Here is a 25,315-nt window from a genome sequence, read left to right as displayed (position 1 = left end):
TGTTGAAAAACGTTTAGAGTGTTATTGTCAGGGAATCAGCAACAGAAAAACTTGAGAACATCTCAGACCTTTTCTTAGACCTCAAGTGGGTCAAAAACTTGAACTGTGCATGACCTATTTCCACATCTGATGTCAGGGACACTGAACTCTTATAATCCAATATAAAAAGGGTTTTACCATCATCTTTTCTACACAATATTCCTGAGTTCCCAGACTTGTCATAAATTAAAATGGCTACCAAGGTGTGTGGGTCAAGTATTTGGCAGATATTCATTAGGTCTATTAGACACATGCTGATTAACTTTGATGATTCTGTTTAATTTTTGCCCTGATAATCTGTCTATTCAAAAACATGGTATACTATATAACCTACTCATTTTCAGTTGATATTAGTCTGTATCTTTAATTCCAGCATTACAAGTTTTTTTAATATAAAATTGGAAGTACCAAAATTTAGTGTATAATGTTTCCAATTGTGATGTCATAGTTAAGTCTTCCCTTGAATAAAATAAAGTACACTTCTTTACCTCTTCTCATCTAGTTTAAAGTCTATTTACCATATATTAAGATACTACCACCTGCTTGCTTCCTGGTCATATTTACTTAGAATAATTTTCCATGACTTTTTACTTCGAGGTACTCCCAGTATTTAAAAATAAAATAAGTTTATTTTTGACAACTGAAAGATGGATTTTTTTCTTTCTTTTTTGTTTATTTTAACACTGGTATTTTTATCTTCCACTTTATTAATAGTGTAGCATGTTCTGACCTTTTATAACAGATTCACTATTCACAATGGTATATTTAAGTTACCAAATATTTAGCTGAACATCAGAGAAAAAATAAGATTTCTTTTCTATGTAATTGGCTAAATTATTTTTAATAATGAAAGTTAATATTGGTATTTAAAACCTAAATTGTTAAGGTTGCTGTTAATCCAATCATAAATTTATTGCTTAGACCATGCGGCTGCTCATCAGTCTTTCTTGTTGGAGAGCAATTAACCTCTTGGGCATTTTAAATAAATAAATTTGGATGAGCTAGATAATTGCAATCTTGGTACTTGATAGCCATGGGGATGCTGTCAGGGTCTATTTTCTTTCCAGTACTGGGTAGGTCAGCATCTACTGATATGAGTCCTGATGCTGAAGTTTCTTGCTTTACTTCACTTGGTTCTACTGTCCTTTGATGCCTTTACTTGATTTGAATGTTGGCTAAACAAAAAACAATCACTTTCAATTGCTTCAATTTCTTTTACAATTTTTACTTTTTATGTCAGGCTAGCTTAGTCTTCTTTTCTTCTCTTTGCTTCTTCCTCATTCCTTTATTTAGGCTTTTATGCTTCATCAGTTTTTATAGTAGCTTCAAGGACAAATTGTAGTCTGGCTTTGGCCTGCTTAGCTGGATGCAGATGTTCTAATCCAGCTTTGATGTTTCTAGAATCTCCAATTTTGATGCTGTGTGCTCCTTTGTCTTTGCCTTTATTGTTTTCCTTTTCTCTTTTTTCTTTGCCTTGGACTTTACTGCTGTCTTTGTCCCTGGACCTACTTCTAGTTGTTCTATGACTGGATTTTTCCCTGCTTCTGCTACATGAGCATGGACAGAGTCTTGTCCTGCATCTTCTGACTTGCTTTTTGACCAATATCTTTGAAATTTATAGGATTTTCCTAGACCCCTGAAATAATGCAGATTTCTATTCCTTCTGGAGCCATAAGAAGAGCTGATGCTTGACCTGTGACTGAATTTTGTCTCATAAGAATATAAGGGAGGCTGTTGGTCTCTGGACCAGTCTCTTGATTTGGACCATGGCTTCCTCTGCCCTTCCTGCAATCATATACTATGCTGTCTGAAGAGCTGCTTGAAAATGGCAGCCTTCGATGTTTCTCTTTTCTCTTACTTCTGTTTTCTTCTTCAGTGTCTGAGGACTAGTATCTCATTTGTTTGTCGACCTTCGGGTTTGCACATATGGATGTAGGGACCTGGATTCTCCTCTTCTAACCACAGCTCCATTGGTCTCCTCAGAACTTGCTGGATTTATTTTATAAAATCCATTCAGCTAGAATTATGTTTTGATTGGTGAGTCAAGACCACTAATACTAACTGTGTTAAAAGACATGTCTCCATCTCAGTCATTTAGTTATTTGTTTTTGGGTTCTTTTCTGATTGTATTTTTAATTGTACTTTTTGTTTTAGTAATAGTAATTTTATTTATTTATTTCTGCTCTCTTTTGAGGATGCTTATTTCTCTCTTGCATAAAAAATGCTTATCACATTTTCTGTAGAGAAGAAATAGTCAACATAAATTCTTTCAGCTGTATTTTTTTTTCTTTTTAATCACAGGAAAGTTCCTTTCTTCTTAAACTGTGGCATATAGTTTTACATCATCCAGCATACCAGCTTTATATTCAGTCTTCACTTCCCTTTATATGTAATTCATGTTTTTTTATTATTGCTTTTAATACTTTTTTGTTTTTATTATACTTAATGTTTTAAATATGATTGGTGTGCTATGGGAACTTTCTATATTCCTGTCAATTTTGGAGTTCTCTGTGTTTCTTGTATGTATATGAGTATATTTTTCCTTAGTTTGGAAACATCTTTTTTCATGATTATGTCAAACAGTGTGTCTTTGCTAATGATGCAGGGTTCAACTTTATTTCCCATGTCTGTAATTTAAAGATTTAACATCAGTGGTAACTATACCTTAGCAGAAACCCATAATCAAAGTGAAGTTAATTCCCACCAGCCTGGTGGTATATACATAGAAAAATGTTCTTGGCTCTTGGGGTTATAGATCTTACAAGAGCACCAAGTACAAACACTTTACTAGAATAGTAAAATTTCTAACTGAATTTTAAATACTTATCCAGATATATGCATATAGCTATAAATAGATTATAATCTTATATATATAAATATAAATGTAAATATACACATATATAAGTATATTTCCCATTTCTCATCAAAGAAATTTCTTTATGTTGCACTAAAAAAGACACATCTTGTGAAAATGCAGAGAACAATTGACACTGAAGGTCTCATTCTTAACTGGTACATCTACAACACCTACACATATGTCTCAGCGAACACTGCAGATGGCAGGATCAAGAGTACCAGTAAGTCAGCTGTGAGATTGTGTCTTCTTGGTATGAGAAATACCTTCATTCAGGAAATCTCAACAATATGACTGCCTAAACAAGACCTGAAAAATGATTACACCAGTTGCCATGATAAAATGAATGGAGAAAAAAATCTCATAAGGTACTACTCATACATGAAAACCTACAAGCAATTAGTGGCTACTAAAAAGGACAGAACTTGTTTGCTCTAGGTATTATCCCTGATTAGGTAGCTAATAAAACAGTTCAATTCTAAATTCATATATATATATATATATATATATGTGTGTGTGTGTGTGTGTGTGTGTGTGTGTGTGCAACACTAAACTGACTCACATTGTTTTCATGTATATATATATATATATATATATATACAGAAACACAAACACATGAGAGAGAGAGAGAAATAGTGACAAAGAATCGGAGTCATACAGAGACTATGAACTTGAAAATGAGTTGGGAAGAGTTGACAGAGAGGAAGGGATAATTGTGTAATTTAATTATAATAATAAATGGAAAATAGGAATCAAAATATAGGTAAATAATGAAATTAATTTCCATGATTTTAAAAACGGATACAGGTTGCAGAATGTGTAAGAAGAAATGTTCAGGTATCTGAGGAATCAGATGAAAAGTCATTTTCACAGGGTTTTTAGTACTTCTATTTCCTAGGAACACATTTAAAAAGTCAGTAGGCCAATAACCATCAATCCTACATTTCTTGTGTTAGAAAGAATTTCCCTTGTGCTGTAGACTTATCATTTGTTTTTTTATCTTCATGCATGCTACTCATCATCACATCAAATCGGTAGCCTGTTTGATCAGAATAAGCTTTTGTTGTTGCTTTTTTTCCCAGTATCTGGATAAATCACATTCATCAAGATGAGATAATGTGTAAAGAACAATACTTTGAATGTTCAGAATCTTTATCTTCTCACTCCTCACGTATTGTCTCAGTAACTGTTGGAAGAGGACCAAGGCAAAGCTGCCATGTTTGAATTTCTACTAACCCGAAATGAGGACAATCAATTGTATGTAGAGTCATAATATTTAGAGACTTGGTACAGAATTTTTAATATTTTTTCAACTTTACACTTTTTAATTCAATGTTTCATTAACATTTTATTTAATCATGAAATCTTCATGGATATAATATATAATTTCACCGGGTATTAGAAATCTTACTTAAATGCATTTTTTAAAATATTTGACTTATTCCTTTTTGCTACATTTTGTGTTTTAGTTAGCATGCCTTAAAGCTAATGTATCAAGTCTCATCAGAGAAACAAAATCTCCAGCAAAATGATTACACCTATATTTTTTTTTTATTTTTTAAAAGATATCAGTAGCACAAAACTTTCTAGAATGTATGCTTTTGTGGCATTACACTCTTTTCTGGAGCTTTCAAATCTTCTTCAGCTTTGCCAATGGAATAGCATCATTCAAATATTTACTTTAAATGTTAAATGTTTTACCAGAATTCAGAAGGCAAAAAAATTGAATCACAAACAAAATTTATTAGAAAACTGGCAAGATCTCGACCTGGTTTTTCTATTTCTACTGTGGGGGAGGGCAGAAGAACAGGAGGACTATCCCTTCCAGTTTGAACTTCTCTGACAGGCAGAGTACTTAATATAACTCCAAGATTATTTTTCCTAAATGTTGGGGTTTAGTGTATAATGATATGCTATCTTAGACTCAAAGTGGGGACATTGAACTCTTTTGAGATGGGTACTCTTGTTGTTTTATGCCCAAGACTCCACAAACCCAATTAAATTAACAAAAACAGTACAGCATATTTAGGAAATTTGGCCAAATCTTTTTTATCAGCACATATGAAGGTGAAGACATATCCATCACTAGACTGAAATTCTGAAAGCAGTAGCTTTTTCACCTGTTGAAGTATTAGTATGAGAACTGCAATGTCTGGCTTAAATAAAGGACTTAAATGACAGACACTGTGGCATTAATGCTGTGGGATTCTTTTTTCTGAAAGAGGATGATATAAAATATCTTAGTGTGCCAGACATGTGAAAACTACCACAATAATTTTATACTGGGCTCCTGTCCAGGAAAAGTATAATGTAAAAGCAACACACACACACACACACACAAGAGAGAGAGAGAGAGAGAGAGAGAGAGAGAGAGAGAGAGAGAGAGAGAGAGAGAGAGAGAGAGAGAGAGAGACAGACTGCTTTAAGAGATTCTATCATAAACCACAGCATTCACGAAATTCAGAATGAACTTCTGTGGAAATGCCAATAATCTTAGCCCAGACGGCAAGTGCATTTCTTCCTCTGATATGAGACAGTGCCATACTTTTGTCTGCATAAAATGTCGCACAAGAAAACATACAGTACTTGACATTTTTCTGTTTATTTTGGTGTTCCATGAAAAACTGTTTTATATAAACCTGAATCTTGGATTTAGTATGCAAGTCAAGCTCTTTACTTTCTACTGATATTAATAATTCAAATTATTTTCTTTTTTTATATTCTAGTTTAAAACATGTACATACACATAAATGTAAATATTTTAATAACTTTTTTTTGGAAAGAACCTTATCTTCCCTATTGCTTATTCAAACTCATGAGAGTCACAACTGGAAGGGCCAGAACTCTAGGGGAAACTTCCTAAGTGTGGCCATATATACAGGTTACAAGACACTAAGGGCACAATCACCTTCGCTCATCCTAAATTTTCTGACCAAGATTTTGAAATACTTTTCTTTTTCTTTTGCTATTGTTTTCTTATTTTACTCTACACATTGGCATTTAGTTAAGCTACACTACAAACTGTCTTAGTGTGGTAAGTCAGAAGGTTGAATCATCATGCTAGTGTTCTTTCTTGTCTTTCCTCGTATTTGCGCAAAAGTAAGAATACAGATTTTTTTTTTTTTTTAGATTTGGATTCTAGAGTTAGTAATTCTCTCTTCAAGTCTCACTTTCCCATTTGCAAACTGAATAACTTTGAGAAAACTATTTGACTCAGTGTCTGCTGTAAGTAGAATGAGGGGGTTATTTTTAATACATTTCTTTTATTATTGAAGTACTACTCTGATTTATACTTGTGACAATACTAGTAATATTTATTTGTTGAGCAATTTTCCTATGTCAACTAATCTTCAGAGTAGATACTACCTTAAAATAAATAGAAACTATGCTCTTTGATTACATCTTTATCATTGCTAGCAGCAGCAGTAGCAGCAACAGCAACAACATATGTAAATAGATGAGACGAAAATAGTACACTGTGGTTGACTAACTGTAACATAATGACATAGTTAGTGTCATGTTTTTTAGTTCTCCCAAATGCTCCATTGTGAACTGTTCAAAATCTTTATTCTGTGTGAAAATGTTGTATCAAGAAACCCATAGTTCACTTAATGAACATAAATGCACACAAGAATAAAGCTATCAAAACCAACAACAAAGGATGAGAAAGTCAACTTTGGTCACTATCCAACAAGGAGTATAGGGAAATATAGTGTTAATGAGAAGAAATAAAACTTGACAGTCTTAATTAAGTGAACTTTAAAGTCCAACAGAGACATTAGAATTGAAGCTAGAATATAATGTCAGTGCTTCAGAGGAAAATTGTAAATAATTTAAATCTTTCCAGGAACAACTTTCATAAGAAACTTTGATTAAAACTGAGATTTACTTTAGTCCCTGTCAATCAGGTTTATTTTAGTACTGTAATTCATTACATCTTCACTAGTAGATTAGGAATTAAACCACAAGCCTGTTAGTATGCCTCTTTTTTAGTGAATGAATTGGAGGGAACTGGAGGGAAGCCGACTAGAAACTTATACAAAACAGATTGTTTGCTTTTCATGGAAGGAGAAGATTATGAATTATCAGTGAAACTACCTTCTGTGTAAAATTTGACTTCTCTTTCTCCCCAATGCTCATGCGTGCAAACTTTTCAAATCTATATTGTTATGTGAGAATTCAACGCAATTTCTAGAAGCACAAACAAACAAGCAATAAAACCATTGTGGATCTGAGTAAACTAGAGACTCTGATACTATGGTGATGCCCAGTACTAAACAACACTTGGTTAATGCACAACTGGAAACTGGTTGGGAGTTACATAGAGGTAGGATGGAATGATATTATGTATTGTAGATGTACAGTATAGTTTTTTATTTTAAATGTACACATGCAGAAATACCAAAGGACTGGGAAAACTCTTAACTTGTAATTAGACAAAGAATAAGAAGTGAGAATTAGGTATTAAGGAGTTATTTTCAATGAAGTAATGTCACTCAAATGAATATTTAACATAGTAGAATGTCTTTAGCAAAATAAAATCTGTTCTAACAACCATTATGCCAAATATGCTTTATTTTTTTTCAAAATGATTATATTAACAATGGTTTAAGACATTACTACTATAAATAAAACATCTTCATTTAAAATGTAAATTTGACTCATTATAAAAACATAACATGCTATTTATAGAAACTTCAAATATAGTGCACTTATTGGACTGGAATTCCAGAGAAGTCAAGTTTAAAGTTATTTAAGAAGCATCTTACTGTAAGATCATAAAAGAGTTAATTTCAGGAATGCATAGTTATCAGTTTATGGCCAGGCAGTTAGAAAGGGCTTATGTATCATTCAAAATAAAGAAGATAAATTAAAGACAGTTTCTCTGCATATATATATATATATATATATATATATATATATATATATATATGCTATGAATAAAATACTATATAAAGCTGTGTAACTGATAACATTAATATATAGCTTTACTATGTGGATCTTCTTTGTGAAATGCAGGTACATTTAATAAACTTCACATTGGTAAATCTCAAAATTCTACAAAATTTGCTATTTCTAATTGTTTATATACCCATAGTAAAGACAGCACCTATTAGATTCTCATTATGATTAAACTCTAGCTACTGAACTTAGACTCTGTGAGAAAATTTCAAGTGCTGCTAGGGTTTAGAAAGCTAGCGTTTCTTCTGCTCAGAACATTCTTTATTAAGATTTCTCAGGACTGATAGCACTTGACTATAACTCTGGCACTGTGAGTCCAAGTCAGCAGTCACCGCAATGTTACTCCTGAGGTTAACCAGAGCTACACACTGAGTTCAGGATCACCTGGAGGCACTCAATTTCCTTATCTCAAGAAACAACAAAACAAAGGCCAAAAAAAAAAAAAAAAGAAAAGAAAAAAGAAAAAAGAAAAAGAAAGAAAGCCTCAGAGCCTCAGTCCTTCTTAGGAAGAACATAAATATATAGTACCCTCTCAAATTATGGTACACCTGGACCTTAAATCATTAATAATACAAGAGCTAAGATAATAGCCTTGTGGCAATTTTTGGTATTCACGGATCATTATGCTTAATCTATACTCAACAAAAAATCTGTTTCCATGTTACATTCTGTCTTACATGTACTTCATGCTTATGGTAACTAGTGGGATTTCAATGCATGCTATCAAACCTCTAAAAGAATTAAGTACTGAAAAAAATTCATATAATATTATGCCAAAATGCCTTAAAATCTGTATATGTATCCCTCTTTTTTAAAAATAAAATGGTAAGAAAAAGTAACATCAAAATAGAAAGATCTCATTTTTCTTGAAATTTCAATCTATAATTTTGATGATTAACTGGTTTTTGAAAATCAATCTCTCTAAAATTTTATTGAAGTCACATTATATATATCCATGTCTTTTAAATGTACACCTATTTTCACCTATATATTACTACTTGAAGCATGACTCTTTGTGATTAAAATGAATGGCTTCAAGTAGACTGTAATATATGATCTGGCATTGTCCTTTATACTGAACAACACGGAAAAATCAGAAAACCTAAAGGACTGGTGAGAAGGCGCAGGGATTTCCAGTGCTTGCCTTGCAAGTCTGAAACATAAGCTAGATGACTGGAATAGAGCCCATAAAAGAAATCTAGACACAGCGGTTTGCCTCTGTAATCCCAGCACTACTGTCAAGATATGAGAGATGAAAACAGAATCACAGCAAAATAGCCAGGAGCTACTCCTTAGCAGGCAGAAAAGCTACAGAAAAAGCAAGATTCTACGTCAATGAGGAGAAAGATGAGCACCATCTCATAAATACTGTCCTGTAAACTCTGCGCTGCCTACTGTGATTCTCTCTCTCTCTCTCTCTCTCTCTCTCTCTCTCTCTCTCTCTCTCTCTCTCTCTCTCTGACAAACACACACACTTACACCCACTAAATAAAAAGAAGCAAAGAAAAATACACTTCAGACTATTCTCTAAAGGAACTCAAAAAAATCATTACATTTAATAAATAATAATAATTAATTTAGTGAGAATTGTTTTAAAAAGTTCTTTGTGTATGAGGAAGAAAGGTGAACAGACCCACATTTGCTCATTTTGTTAAATGAGCTATTCAAGTTGAAACGGGTTAGAAAAGCCTCAGATCCGTAGTGTTCTATTGACTCTAACTTTATACACATGCTTAGTATTTACTCTCTTTAGTGGCCCCAGATCTACATATCTGATTTTTTTTCTCACAAGATCTCAGTGGGGCCACAATAGAGAGTGCCTGGCATCATCAATATGAGCAGAGACTTTTGGTCCTGGGAGGGCATGTTTTCCCAATGTAGGGGAATGCCAAGGCAATGGGGTGGAGAGGGTGATCAGGAGAGAGTGCACCTTTGTAAAAGCAAATGGAACTGGAGGAGAGATGGAAGCAGAGCAGGGGGAAAGGGATAATATCTGAAATGTAAATACAGAACATCTAATAAAAAATGAGAAAAGAACTACCAGAGAAACCCAGCTATTGAGCAATAAAAAAGCACTGCTAAAAGTCATCTGAGCTGGTAGGGTTTGGGAGATTCTAATACCCCACTTCTAGCATTTCTTCTCTAGAAACCTGAGTAACCATTCTGGGGAACTTATAATGAAGGATAGTTCCTTTATCCAAGACAAGCAATGATAACAGCTTTTGCATGTACTCTCCCTCTTTCCGAAGGCTTCTCCACAGTTTCCAGTCGAGGTTAATTACTGATGATTTCTTCCTTTCTATTCATAATTTCTTTCTGGCAGTTTCACCCTGTTATTATTGGGATTTTCTTTTGTCTTGCTTAATTGAATGCTGACAAGTTTCCAGTGGATTCTGCAGTCTGCTGAGGAAGCTGCAGAATTTGCCATCTAAATAAAGAGCTCTCCATTGGCTCAGCTCTCAAGATCAGCTCTCTTGGAGGCAGTGTGTATGAAACAGTTCTGTTGGTGTGACTCAGCTGTGACAAAAAGCAAAGAAACAGACAAGTACTGGTGCAGAATGAGCTCAACTCTCTTTCAAGCAGAACCTTCTTGCCTGGACTTTGGTAATATATTTTTTCTCTGAGAGTCACTAGGTACTGAGAACTAATTGCCATTGCCACAAAGTCAATCACTAGAGAAAGAAAACACTGCTGGTGAGAGTGATGGACCCAAAGCATCACTTAGCCTATGCAAATCCCTGACAGAATCTCTCTTTTAAAGGCACTGGCATCTTTTCTGCATGACAAAGATCACACAGTTTACAATGTGGAAGGCTGTCCTCCAAGAAGGCAGCATGATATAGAAGCACGTTTTCCAAATGGTCCACAGAAGGGAACCATTTCTCAACCTAGCGAAAACAGAAAGTTACCTAGGCTCACAAAGGCCTTTTTTCTTCCCTTTCTCCACTGAAGCAAATAACCAAAGCTCAGACATAATATTATTTAAAATTTAAAAGGCTAACACCATGGCATCCAGACCACAAAATACTCAAAAGGAAGTGCAGGGAATGTCTGGTCTCTTTGGGATCTGAAATGGGCTGCTTAAGGCTAATTAAAATAATAAAATGAAGCCCACAATTCCCACTTCTGTTCAGAGGAGGCATGAGAGAATAATCAGAGCCTGTGTTTGCCCACAAACATTTTCTGCAGATTAGTCTCACTGCTGGATCCTCTCCACAAACCTTTTGAAGCCATGGGCGCTTGCTCTAAGAGCTGATTTATGAAGCCTAAAGGGGTCCCAACTGAGCAACCATTACTGCTTACTGAGCATGTTACCTGCCTGAAGCATATCTAGAAGAAACAAGAAAGACAGATAGTTGGTATGTTGAGCAGTTGAAGCCATTAGTGATCTCAGTGTAGTGACTGCCATCTAGAAGTCTGTTTGTTCTTTAATATGGTCACATTAGGGCTTCTGTGGAATCATGTAATGATCCCCAAACCTTTTACTTAACATTACTAACATATTATTACACATGACTGACCTATCAAATAGACATGGGGCAGTTTCCATAAAACCCAGTATACCATTCAATTTGAGAGAAATGAAAATACAAAAATCTTAACTATTGGTCTCAGATATATTATAATTGGGATAAAGAACTCAAGCAGAATAATTGCAAGCATTTAAAAATGCATTTGACTTAAATATACATCTGATAGCAAGTGATGTGCTTGTAACAATTCAATAACCAGTATCATAAACTAGAATCGCCATGGAAGAAAGGTATGTTATGAATAAATGTGTAGATTATACATCAATAAGAGCAATATGACCTAGATGCTTAGAAATACAGAATCTGAGTCTTGATGGTCCAGGACTGTGATTGGGGAACTGATGGCTTAAGTTTGATCACTGGATATAAAAATATCAGAAAAAAATACAACTCTTAAGATGATTTCTAATAGACAGTATTCCAACATTTGCAGATACACAACAGACATCTTCTATAACATGACTCATTCCAAAGCAAACCAGGATATATGTCAGAAAAAATATATAGGCTTGCTTATGTTTCAAAACAACCAGAGAATTCATTTAAGCCACAAACCAAAAAATGTTTATATAAATCAAAGGGGTTTTCGTTATGTCTGAGAACATTACTTAATAAACAATGAGTGATATTCAAAATGACATTTAAAGAAAAGCTATGTCTATTCATTAATCTTTACTATAAAGGCATTCATACCCTGAATTAATGTGATATGCATCTATAAACAGAAGAATTCTAAATGAATAACATCAGAACAAAAGAATAAACCTTTGAAATATTTTATCTTAACTAATTATTTTTATTAATATAATTTAATGCACATCTTATATGAAACTCTTCAAATCAAATTTAGATGATTATGACATCTCTTAATAAATATACATATTGACTAAATGAAAATATAGATCTTTTAAGATAAATAAGATAAAATAAGCTTTAAAACTTGTAGTTTTATAGGTCTTTAGTATCAAATTTTTATAAAGGTTTAACTTTGTAATATTTTAAATGTTGAAAATTTCTCTTATATAAACTACATAAGTACACATGAATACATATATATTCAAAGTAGAAATAATTAATATACTTATGATTATCATAAAATAATTTGCTTTTTTACCCAAAACTTGTGGGAAATGAAGTAAAATAAATGGAATAAAGTTTATTAATTCAAAATTATAAGTAAGAGAAGATTCTTTATATGACTGAAATTAATTTTATTGTTTTGACACCTGATACTGTGAATAAGATTCATTCTTTTAAAAATATAGTTGTCATAGCAATAATGTATTTAATTATTTTACCTGAATTTGAATACACTAATACTCAAATGTTATGGACAATCCAAATTCAAGATGAAATCATTGAGACATTTAATTTCATAATGAATTTTGATTCTAATTTTGGTAGCTACAAGTCAGGCATGCCCCCTGACTAGTCACTTTGTCACCTCCTCTGCTCCCCCTATTACTCCAGCTCAGCACATGTGCCTACCCACACCACCTAAGATGTTAGCTGCTATAATTAAGTTCCTGCTGCAAAAGAAATAACATCTGGAAGAAATTTTAAAATTTCAAAGTGATTACAGTTTTACAGCAACCCTAAAGACAAGAGCTGCAAAAGGCTGACAGGATTACATTTTTCTTTGTTCAGAACAGCATTTCCTTTCTTACCTTGCACAGGCATTTCTTTCCCTGCGTTCCCAATTCTTTGGAACTATCATTCCACTATTAATAGTCACAACTCTAAACACCTGGGTACTTCCTCCAAGGCAAGATCCACCAAATATCATGTCTTTACAGATACCTACCTACCTTATCACTGTTTTTCATTCTTCCCGAATTATGTTCCAAAAAATAAAAAAATGAAAAATAAACACAACAAATAATGACTGTGAGAACTCTTTCTCAGCCAAAAAGAAGTTGTCTCTCTTCAGTTATCACTTAAATCATGTATTTAAGTTCCATTATCTCTGGAAGCTATCTTTCATCCCATAATATCCAGAAGTATGGAAATTAGTGCTAAGTATTAAGTAGAGAAATGTGTGAAGATCATCACTACAGCCAAACCAACTGACTGTGCCATAAAAGACATCTATACAGAGCTTGGAAGAACAGAATAATGAAGAGAAAGCAAGGATGTCACTTTTTTGACTGCACAGTTTAGATGATGTGAAAAGATAAGCTTCAATTTTTTTTGCAGCCTGTTTATCTTTTAAGTAGAGAAAGGCTACTGTTTTGTTTCAGTTAATTTTATATCCAGCCAATTTGCTGAAGTTGCTTATAATGTTTGGGAATTCCCTGGTGAAATTTTTGGGGTCACTTAAGTATACTATCATATCATCTACAAACAGTGATATTTTGACTTCTTCCTTTTAATTTTATATCCCTTTGACCTCTTTTTGTTGTCTAATTTATCTGGCTAGGACTATATTGAATGGGTATAATGAGAGTGGGAAGTTTTGCCTAGTCCTTGATTTCAGTGGTATTTCTTCAAATTTCTTGTCATTTAGTATAATGTTGGCTAAGGGTGTGCTGTGTGTTGTTTTTACTATGTTTAGGTATGGGCCTTGAATTTCTGATCTTTCCAAGACTTTTGACATGAAGGGATGTTGAATTTTGTCAAATGCTTTCTCAGCATCTAGTGAGAGGATAATGTGTATTTTCCCCCTTTGAGTTTGTTTACATAGTGCATTATATTGATAAATTTCTATATATTGAATTATCCCTACATTCCTGGGATAAAAGTTACTTGATTAGGATGGATGATAGGTTTGATGTGTTCTTGAATTTGGTTTGTGAGAATTTTAGTGAGTATTTTTGCATCAATATTCACAAAAGAGATTGTTCTGTAATTTTCTTTCTTTGTTGAGTCTTTGTGTGGTTTGGGTATAAGCATAATTGTGGCTTCATAGAACAAATTGGGTAGCGTTCCTTCTGTTTCTATTTTGTGTAATACATTGAAGACTGTTGATATTAGGTCTTCTTTGAAGGTCTGATAGAAATTTGGACTAAATCCATTTGGTCCTTGTATTTTGTTTTGGTTGGGAGATTTTTAATGATTGCTTGTATTACTTTAAGTATTTTGAGACTGTTTAGATTGTTGAGCTAATACTGATTTAACTTTGCTACCTGGTATCTGTCTAGGGAATTGTCTAGTTCCTCCATATTTTTTATGTTTGCTGAGTATAGGCTCTTGTAGTAGGATCTGATAGTTTTTTTTTTTTTTTAATTCCTTGTTTCTTTTTTTATGTCTCCCTTTTCATTTCTAAGTAGGCTGACTAGGGGTTTATCTACATTGTTAATTTTTTTAAAAAAAGAAACAGCTCCTGGTCATGCAGATTCTTTGTACAGTTCTTTTTGTTTCTACTTGGTTAATTTCTGCTATGAGTCTGACTACTTCCTCCATCCTAATACTTTTAGGTATATTTGATTATTTTTGTTTTAGAACCTTCAGGTGTGCTGTCAAGATATTTTTTCTGGAGGCACATTTTATTTTGTAGGCACTCAGATGTACACTCTTTACTTAACTATTCAGCGTATTACTGGAAGTCCTAGCCAGAGCAATTGTACCAAAAAAAATGTGTCAAAAGGATACAATTTGGAAAGAAAGAAGTAAATTTGTCAGTATTTGTAGATGATATAGTGGTATACTTGAGTGTCCTTAAATTTCCACCAGAGAACTCCTAAACCTGATAGACAACATAAGCAAAGTAGCTGGATAGAAATTTAACATAAAAAATTAGTAGCCGTCCTCTACTCAAAGGATAAACAGGAAGAGAAAGAAATTAGTGAAACAACAAGGTTGTGAAAAAACTCTATGACAAGAAATTCAAGACTCTGAAGAAAGAAATAGAAGAAGATATCAGAAGATGAGAAGAACTCTTATACTCATGGGTTGGAAGGATCAACATAGTAAAAAGGGCCATCAGGCCAAAAGCAACCTACAGATTCAATGCAATCTTCACCAATATTCTAACTCAATTCTTCATAATGTTGGAAAGACCAATTTACAAATTTATTTGGAATAACAATATCAAAAAAAAGAAAAAAAAACAAACAAAATAGTGATAACTGTTTTCAACAATAAAAAAAAAAAAATCCTGAGGGAATCATGATCCCCAAACTCAAACTGTATTACAGAGTAATTGTGACAAAATCTATATGGTATTGGTACAGAGATAGGAAGGTAGATCAGTGGAATAAAACTGAAGACCCAGGAATGAACACATACACTTATGATCACTTGATCTTTGATAATGAACCTAAACCAATTCATTAATAATAAAAAAGGCAGCATTTTCAACAAATTGTTCTGGTTCAACTAGATATCAGCATGTATAAGCATGCAAACTGAAACATTCTAATTATTTTGTACAAAGCTCAAGTCCAAGTGGATAAAAAATCTCCATGTAAAACCCAATACAATAAAACTAATAGAATAGAAACTGAGGCAAAGTCTCCAACATTGGCACAGAGGAAAATTTACTGAACAGAAGAACAGTGGCTTATGCTCTTATATCAAATATTAACAAATGGGATCTCATGAAATTCCAAAGCTTTCATAAGACAAAGGACATTGCCAATAGGACAAAAAGGGAACAAACAAATGGGGAAAAGATCTTTACCAATTCTAATTAGTCTGATATAGGACTAATATACAATATATATAAAGAACTCAAGACGTTAGAAGAGAATCAAATATCCCTTTTAAAATGGGCAACAAAATTAGACAAAGAATTCTCAAGTTAAGAAAAAAAAAATGACCGAGGAACACCAAAAAAAAAAAAAAAAAAAAAAAAATGATTAACATCTTTATTCATCAGGAAAGTGTAAATCAAAACATTTCTGAGATTCTACTTTACACCAGTCAGAATTGCTAGGTCAATATCTCAGGCAACATCTGATGCTAGAGAGCATGTGGAGAAAAAAAAAAAGAACACTCATTCATTGTTTTTGGGATTTGAAAGCTGATAAGACTACTCTAGAAATCAATCTGGAGGTTCTTCAAAAAATTGAACATAGTACTACCTGAGGACCCAGCTACATCACTCCTGGGCATATACCCAAAAGATGTTCCAAGAGGTAATAGAGATACTGCCCCAAGAAAGGCTGCCTACTCATATACTCCTGAGGTGACTTCATCTGAACCTTTCTATATTAATTAGTAAAATAAAGGAAAGCCAGTGACTAGGTGTATCGAGAGAGGTGGAGAGGACCAGCTAGACCTAGGTGATATTGATTGTTATTAAATAGTTCTGAATATTAAGGATTTTATAAGTCTAGCATCTTATAGTGAAGGGCAGTTTGTATCTTTGTCTATTTGATGTAACCTCGTTGTATAGAGGGTTTGTGGATTGAGAGTTGAACATATAAATCTGTATGAAAAGCTATCAGATTCTAGAGTTGGATTTACGCTGAATTTTGGGGTAGAGAAACACTTAAAGCCACAGGCAGAGAACAGGCAGTAGAAAACTGCCAGAGAAGGGAGTTTTCAAACAGAGTGAGATTCTGGTGGTGGCTCCGACCGGACGACAGATGTGTGTGCTGCTCAGTATCAGGCTTGGGTCTGAGGAGTCAGACCTCAGGGCCAGTAAAGAGATAAACTATTATTATTTCTTAGCATTTACTGCAACAATCTAGGAACTCACAGGAATCTGGGTTAGGTAATATAGTTTTTCTTCTTAGGGGTAATCATCTGATTCAGTCTTTCCTTTATAGGGTTCCCTGACTTCAGTTCAAGTTTTGGTCTGAGTCACTGCTGGTAGAGCCCCTGGGACAGCCATGCTAGATGTCTACCTGCAAGCACACAGTGGCAACAGTAACAGTATCATGGTTTGGTACCCACCCATTATATGGGACCCAAGTTTGGCATGTTTTTAAACAATCATTTCTATCCACTTATCAGTGAGTGCACACTATATGTGTAGTTTTGTCCCTGGGATACTTCACTCAAGATGATATTTTCTAGTTCTATTGATTTATCTAAGAATTTCATGAAGTCATTTTTTTCATAGTTGAGTAGTACTTCATTTGTAAATGTATCACATTTTCTGTATTCATTTCTCTGTTAAAGGACATATGGGTTCTTTACTGCTTCTGGCTTTTATATATAAGTCTGCTATAAACATAATGGAACAAGTATTTTTCTTATAAGTTAGAGCATCTTTTGGGTATATGCATAGCTGTGTTCTCAAGTATTACTATGTCCAATTTCCTAAGGAACCTCCAGACTAATTTCCAGAAAGGTTGTACCAGCTTGAAATCTCATTAACAATGGAGAAATGTTCCTCCTTCACCACATGTCAGTCAGAATGTCCTGTAACTTGAAAGCTCAGTATACCAAAGATATAGTTTACAGAACACATGAAGCTTAAGAATAATGAAAAACAAAGTATCAATGCTTCAGACCTTCTTAGAAGGGGAAACAAAATACTTACAGGTGTGGAGATTGAAGAAAAGACCATCCAGAGACTCTCCCACCTGAGGATCCATTCGACATGCAATCATCAAACTGAGACTCTATTGAAGATGCCACAAAATGAATGCTGAGAGGAGCTTTATATAGCTGTCTTCTGAGAGGCTGTTGTAGAGCCTGACAAACACAGAGGCAGATGTTGACAGCCAACTATCAGACAAAACACTGGAACCCAAGTGGAGGGTTTAGAGAAGGGACTGAAGGAGCTTAAGGTGTTTTCAACCCCACAGAAAGAGCAACAACATCAACCAACTAGACATTAAGTTGCATTCATCTAAATTTGACCTTAGAGCACAAGCCATTGGTGTTCTGTTCAGGAAAATTTCTCCTGTACCTATGGGTTCTAAAGTTTTCCCTAATTACTCTTATAATAATTCCAGTGTACCTGATTTAATGTGGAGATCTTTGATCCACTTGCACTTGAGCTTTGTACAACGAGATAAGAAAGGGTCTATTTACATTCTTCTGCATGCTAAATACAAGTTGGATAAACACCATTTGTTGAAGAGGCTGTACTTTCTCCATTGAGTGTTTACAGCTACTTTGTCAAAAATCAAGTGATCTTCTATTCTAATCCATTGAACCACATGCCTATCTCTTTACCAGTACCATGCAGTTTTTAGCACAATTGCCTTGTAATATAGCTTGAGGTCAGGGATAGTGATTCCTGGAGATGTTTTCTTGCTGTTGAGGATGGATTTTGCTATTCTAGGTCTTTTGTTATTCCAGATGAAATTGCAATTTCATCTATGAAGAATTGGGTTGTAATTTTGATGAGCATTGCATTGAATCTGTAGATTGCTTTTGGTTAGATGGCCACTTTTATAATGTTGATCCTTCCAATCCATGAGTTTGGGATATCTTTCTATTTTCTGAGAACTTTCTTGATTTCTTTCTTTAGAGATTTGAAGTTTTTGTCAAACAGGTCCTTCACTTGCTTAATCAGAGTCACACCAAGGTATACCACATTGTTTTTGACTATTGTGAAGGGTATCTTTTCTCTAATTTTTTCCTCTGCATTTTTGTCCTTTGAGTAGAATAAAGCTACTGATTTGTTTGAGTTAATCTCATATCCAGCCACATTGCTGACTTGTTTATCAGATGTAGAATTTCTCTGGTAAAATTTTTGGGGTCACTTAAGTACACTATCATGTCATCTGCAGACAGTGATGTTTTTACTTCTGCCTTCTAAAATTGTATCTCTTTGATTTCCCTTTTCTGTCTAATAGATCTAGCCAGGATTTCCAATACTATGTTGAATAAGTAGGGGGAGAGTGGGAAGTCTTGTCTAGTCCCTGATTTTAGTGGAAATGCTTCAAGTTTTTTACCATAAAGATTGATGTTGGCTATTTGTTTGCTGTATATTACTTTTCTTATGTTTAGTAATGGGCCTTCAATTCATGTTTTTTCAAAGACTTTTAAAATGAAGGGGTTTTGAATTTTGTCAAATGCTTTCTCTGAATCTAGTGGGATAACCATGTGGTTTTTTTTCCTTTGAGTTTATTTATATGGTGGCTTATATTGATGGATTTCCATATATTAATCCATCCCTGCATCCCAGGGATAAAGCCTACTTGATCATGGTGAATGATTGTATTGATGTGTTGTTGGATTCAGTTTGCAAGGATTTTGTTGAGTATTTTTGCATCAATGTTCATAAGTGAGATTGTTCTGAAGTTTTCTTTCCTTGTAGGGTCTTTGTGTGGTTTAGGTACGTGGGTTATTGTGGCCTCAAAAAAATGAGTTAGGTTGTGTTCCATCAGATTCTATTTTGTGGAACAGTTTGGAGAATATTGGTATTAGGTCGTCAATAAATATCTGATAAAATTCTGCACTGAACCCATTTGAACCTGGGAATTTTTTGGTTGGGAGGCTTTTGATGACTGCTTCTATTTCTTTAGGTGTTGTGGGATTATTTAGATGCTTTGCCTGGTCGTGGTTTAGCTTTGGTACCTTGTATCTATCTAGGAAATCATCCATTTCCTCCAGATTTTCCATCTTTGTTGAGTATAAGCTTTTGTAGTAGGATCTGATGATTTCTTGAATTTCCTCTGTTTCAGTTGTTATGTCTCCACTTTCCTTTCTAATTTTGTTAATTTGGATATTCTCACTTTGCCTTCTTGTTAGTCTGGATTAAGATTTATCAATCTTGTTAATATTCTCAAAGAACTAGTTCTTGGTTTTGTTGATTCTTTGAATGGTTCTTTTTTTTCTATTTGGTCAATTTCTGCTCTGAGTTTGATTATTTCTTGTCCTTTACTCCACTTGGGTGTATCTGCTTCCTTTTGTTCTAGAACTTTCAACTGTGCTGTCAGGTTGCTAGTGTATGCTCTCTTCAGTTTCTTTTTGGAAGCACTCAGAGCAATGAGTTTTCCTCTCAGTACTGCTTTCATTGCATCCCATCAGTTTGGGTATGTGGCGTTTTCATGTTCATTGAATTCTATAAAATCCTTAATTTCTTTCTTTATTTCTTCTTTGACACTGCTATTGTTTAATAGAGCACTGTTTAGTTTCCATGTGTATATGGGATTTTTGTTGTCTTTGTTGCTATTAAAGACCACCCTTGGACCATGGTGATCTGATAGTATGCATGGGAGTATTTCCATCTTCTTATATCTATTGAGGCTTTTTTTGTGACCAGATATATGGTTAATTTGGAGAAGGTGATGAGAGGTGCTGAGAAGAAGGTGCATTCTTTTGTTTTAGGATGATAGTTCTGTAGATATCTATTAATTCCGATTGGTTCATAACCTCTGCAAGTTTCACTGTGTCGTTGTTCAGTCTCTGTTCCCATGATATGTCCATTGATGAGATTGGGGTATTTGTATCCCCCACTATTATTGTGTGGGGTGCAAGATATTTTTTGAGCTTTTATAGGGCTTTTTTTATGAATATGGGTGCTCTTTATTTGGAGCATATATGTTAAAGATTGAGAGTTACTCCTGACAAATCCCTGTAATGAGTAAAAAGTGTCCTTCTTTATCTTTTTGATAACTTTTAGATGAAAATCTACTTTATTGGATATTAGAATGACTCCAGCTTGCTTCTTGGGGCCATTTTCTACAAAAATTTATTCCCAAACTCTTACTCTGAGATAGTGTCCAACTTTTTCTCTGAGATGAGTTTCCTGTATGCAGCAAAATGCTGAATTCTGTTTATGTATCCATTCTGATAGCCTATATCTTTTTATTGAGGAATTGAGTCCATTTATGTTAACAGGTAATAAGGAATAATGGTTGCTGTTTCCTGCTTTATTTGCTTTTAGAGTTAGAATTGTGCCTTTGTGTATTTCTTCTTTTGGTTTTCTTGCTTAAGTATCTTCTTTTTTTTTTTTTTTTTTTTTTTTTTTTACTAGAATGTAGTTTCCTTCCTTTTATTGGGTTTTCCACCTATAATACGTTGCAGTGCTGGGTTTATGATCAAATATTGTGTAAGTTTAGTTTTGTCTTGGAATATCTTGGTTTCTCCATCTATGGTGAAAGTTTTGAGAGTTTTGGTGGGTATAACAGCTTGGGCTGACAATTTTGTTCTCTTAGGTTCTGCATGATATCTTTCCAGGATCTTCTACCTTTCATAGTCTCTGTTGAGAATTCAGGTGAGATTCTGATTGGTCTGCCTTTATATGTTACATGACCTTTTTTTCTTACTGCTTTTAGTATTCTTTCTTTGCTTTGGACACTTTGTGTTTTGACTATTATATGTTGGCAGGAATTTCTTTTCTGGTCCACTCTATTTTGTGTTATGGATTCTTCTTTTATGCTCATGATCATCTCATTCTTAAAGGTAGGTAAGTTTTCTTCTACAATTTAGTTGAAAATATTTACTGTGCCTCTTAGTTGATATTCTTAGCTTTTTTCTCTTCTGGTTATCCTTAGGTTTGGTCTTCTCTTTGTGTACTGGATCTCCTGGACCTTTTGGGTTAGGAGCTATTTGGTTTTTGCATCTTTTCTGACTGTTTTGGCTATGTTTTCACTGTTGTCTTCGGCCCCTGAGATTCTCTCTTCCATCTCTTGTATTCTGTTGGAGATGCTTCTGTGACTCATGATTTTTTTTTTTTTTTAGGTTTTCTACCTCTTGGGTTGTTTCTTTTAGTATTTTCTTTATTTTTTCCATTACCATTTTAAATTCCTTCTTCCACTCCTTCATCTTTTTGGTTTGTTTTCCTCTAGTTCTTTGATTTCTTTGAGTGTTTTTCTTTTTTCTTCTTTAAAAGCTTCTAATTCTTTATGCTTTTCCTCCCATTCTTGCTTAAGGTTCACCATCATCATCTTGAGGTATGATTTCAGGTCTGAGTCTTCTTTTTCTAGAATGGTTGGCATTCCACTGTTTACTGTGATGGAATAGCTAGGTTCGGGTGTTGCCAGGTTGTCTTGGTTTCCTTGGCGTAAGTACTTTTGCTTTCCTCCTGCCATCTTGTTGTGTGTGATTATATATATTCTTGTTGTCAGTGATTGGTTCCTGTCTTCCCCATGTATTTGGCCTGTGTCCCTGGATCTCCACTGTTCCCAGTTATAGATGGCCTGAGTGTTGTTCTGCAAGCAAGGGCCCTCTGGATGGAAAGGTAGTCCCTATGGCAGAGTTTCTGCTCCCCTGTACCACTTGGGGGGGCTTACGAGGAGCTCAGCCCAGACCTCTCTGTGCCTCTGCTACTCGCAGTGCAGTCTCATCAAGCCTGTATTCCTGAGTTTCTGCTGTTCCTGGTGGCTGATGGCCTGAGAGCTTATTCTGCACGCATAGGCCCCTGGTGGGAAATGAAGTCCCTATGGCAGAGTTCCATTGTACCAATGGGGGGTGCTTTCAGGGTGCTCGACTCAGACCTCTCTGTGTCCCTGCTACTCGCAGCACAGTCTCACCAGGCCTGTGTCCCTGCATCTCAGCTGTTCCTTGAGAAATAACCATTTTTTTGTGACATCAATACCAGTAAGTATAAGGACATTTTCAATGTCATTAAACAAATACCAGATTAGATACATGTCAAGAAACAACTATGAGGAAAGATTAAGATGGACAATAAATTTTATTTCTAAAACATAATATATTTTTTAAATCTACTTTATATGACTATGAGTTAATGAAAGTGACTAAGGTCTAGCTTTTACGATCTTGGTTTCCTTTGGGCTGTGTGTAAAGCTTATTGAAGCCCATTAAAGGAAGAAAGAAATGCAGACATCTATGTTATTTTTTTTGCTCTTCCTGTGGTTGGTACCTACAAATGCCAGGACCATTTAGACAATACTCACATTTTTCTCTCATGTTATGAAACTCAGCCCTATCCCTTGTCTCCCAACACTAGAATTACTGCAAGGCCTCCTGTGGCTCCCCAGTTTCCTGACTCCTAAATTAAGACGCTATAAGCTTCATAATTGACTTATTCTCTCAGTTTATCAAAATTCTTGCAGTTTGTTTTCTACAAGGCCATGAAAGGAAGATTAGAAATAAAATTGAAGTGCTCATAAAGCAGAGCAAGTGTTTACAAGCACAAAGCATGGGAAAATACAAACTAAGTTTTAATAGTACCCATTTATTGTTTATTCAATACTTTCCATTCCAATTATCTTGCAAAACATACTCTAAGAAATAGTTGAATAATTTTCAGAAAAGTACTACAAAGGTTCCAATTTTATAGATGAGTAACCAAGTTTAAAGAAATAGAATAACTTGTTGACAGGCACACAAGAAGTTATATAAAGTTTGGTATTCAAGTCTTATCTTATTACATACCGACAGGCTTAGTCCCATTGTTATTCTCAGAAAAACTAAAATACTATTTTGAACAACAATAGCTATATTTGCATCACATGCTGTCCATTAGGACCCTTAAAAACATTTTTCTATATATATATCCTCACCCAATATCCTGATCTATTTTGAGGTAAAATATCAGTTATACTTGCATTACATAGCTATCAACTTTTCAAACACAGATACATAACCTGACAATGATGGGCTTTATAGTCACATTTACTGGCTTTTGGTTGTGAGATAGAGATTTTATTAGAAAAGATGTAGACAAATGTGCCCAACTTACCAATGACTTCATTAGAAGCAACATTGATATATATATATATATATATATATATATATATATATATATATATATATATATATACTCTATCAGAAATAAGATCCAAAATAATTAAGAGATTATAACAATCTAAATGAGATAAAGGGAAATTCAGAATTGTTGTATGCTTTGGTGGATATTTTAAAATATTACTACAATTTTTATAACCTATATATTAATCATTAAAGAATTTACTGGTCAAATTAGGGATCATGAAGGACTGTTAGGACTGGGCTTTGTAGCACTCTGCCTTCAGCTCTTTTGTAAAGATATGTTTTATTTGCAAGATATAATTGTTATATCTGAGGCTTACTGCTAAATAATGTAACCTTTCTAGGTCTGGTTGGATATTTCAATTCTGGTTGGATAGTTCAACTCAGATCTAAATCCTCTCCAAGCTTTCTGGTTCAAACTGGATTCTCCTGCCTTCTTACTGAATTTCTCCCCATGGAAAAACTGCATGTGAATTCCATAAATTGAACAGTGCTGACTACATAGAACTGCATGAAATTTAACCTCAACTGAACTTCACTACATTGCCAGAACTCAACTGAAGTGCACTCACCAAACTGCTCTCCACTCTGACTCACTCTGTAGTGCCTGAAATTCTCTCCCTTTCTAGTCTGATCTCATGAGTGTTGAGCATATCCAAACTCTGGCTCATTCTATCAAATCATTCCCTGATTCATCATTTTGTCAGCCCCTCAATTAGATGCTCATTTTAGCTGGATCATATAGACCTAAAAGGTTTTTTGATGTGATTTTTTGATAAAGTATCCATGTGGCTGAATTAAAGCTGTTCTACATTCTCTTATTTATTGTATACCTTAATTATCATTGAACAAAGCTACTAATGCTCACACTGTTTTGACCTATTTTAAATGCCTGCCTGATAAGTCTTAACTTAGTTGACCTCCTTTTGTGATATGGTTTATTGAAGTTTCCATCTTAAAATATTTCTACTTTGTGATTTCTGTGATATATATTGGCTTTTTTGTATGTATGTGGTTTTTAAAATGTGCATGTATGCATTCAAATGTGTTTGGACAAACATGTGGGGGGACATTTGCATCATTATGCATGACGGAGGCTGTAGGTGGATGTTGAGTATCTCTCTTAATTTTTTGGCACCTATTATTCTGAGGCAGACTAGTTTACAAAACAATAGTTACCTAGTCTAGCTAACCACTTTGCCCCAATAATTTCCACATCCCCATCCTAAAAGCTAGGGTAACAGGCATCCATCAAACTATTAAGATTTATTGTGGATTCTAGGAACCAAAAGATTGATCCTCATGTTTGTGTAACACACATTTTACATGTAGAACGATCTCCCTAGTCCAAATGTTGTCATTTCATATCTCTTCTAACTTATAATACAGGGTAAGACAG

The 25,315-nt window shown here is 34.3% G+C and overlaps 1 pseudogene across 1 annotated transcript; it reads right to left on the bottom strand.

The window, feature by feature from the left end:
* Window positions 1-1,017: 1,017 nt before the first annotated feature.
* On the bottom strand, window positions 1,018-7,033 carry LOC308420088 (annotated as a pseudogene). The gene is made up of 3 exons: window positions 6,992-7,033; window positions 1,348-1,925; window positions 1,018-1,266 (listed from the first exon to the last, which is right to left on the bottom strand). The product of its transcript is annotated as an uncharacterized misc_RNA (transcript).
* Window positions 7,034-25,315: the final 18,282 nt, after the last annotated feature.

The sequence above is a fragment of the Micromys minutus genome (assembly GCF_963924665.1).
Source record: "Micromys minutus genome assembly, chromosome: 4".
NCBI classification, from domain to species: Eukaryota; Metazoa; Chordata; class Mammalia; order Rodentia; family Muridae; genus Micromys; species Micromys minutus.
Note: the sequence above shows the minus strand (reverse complement) of the source record. Positions and strands in the feature narration are given on the sequence as shown.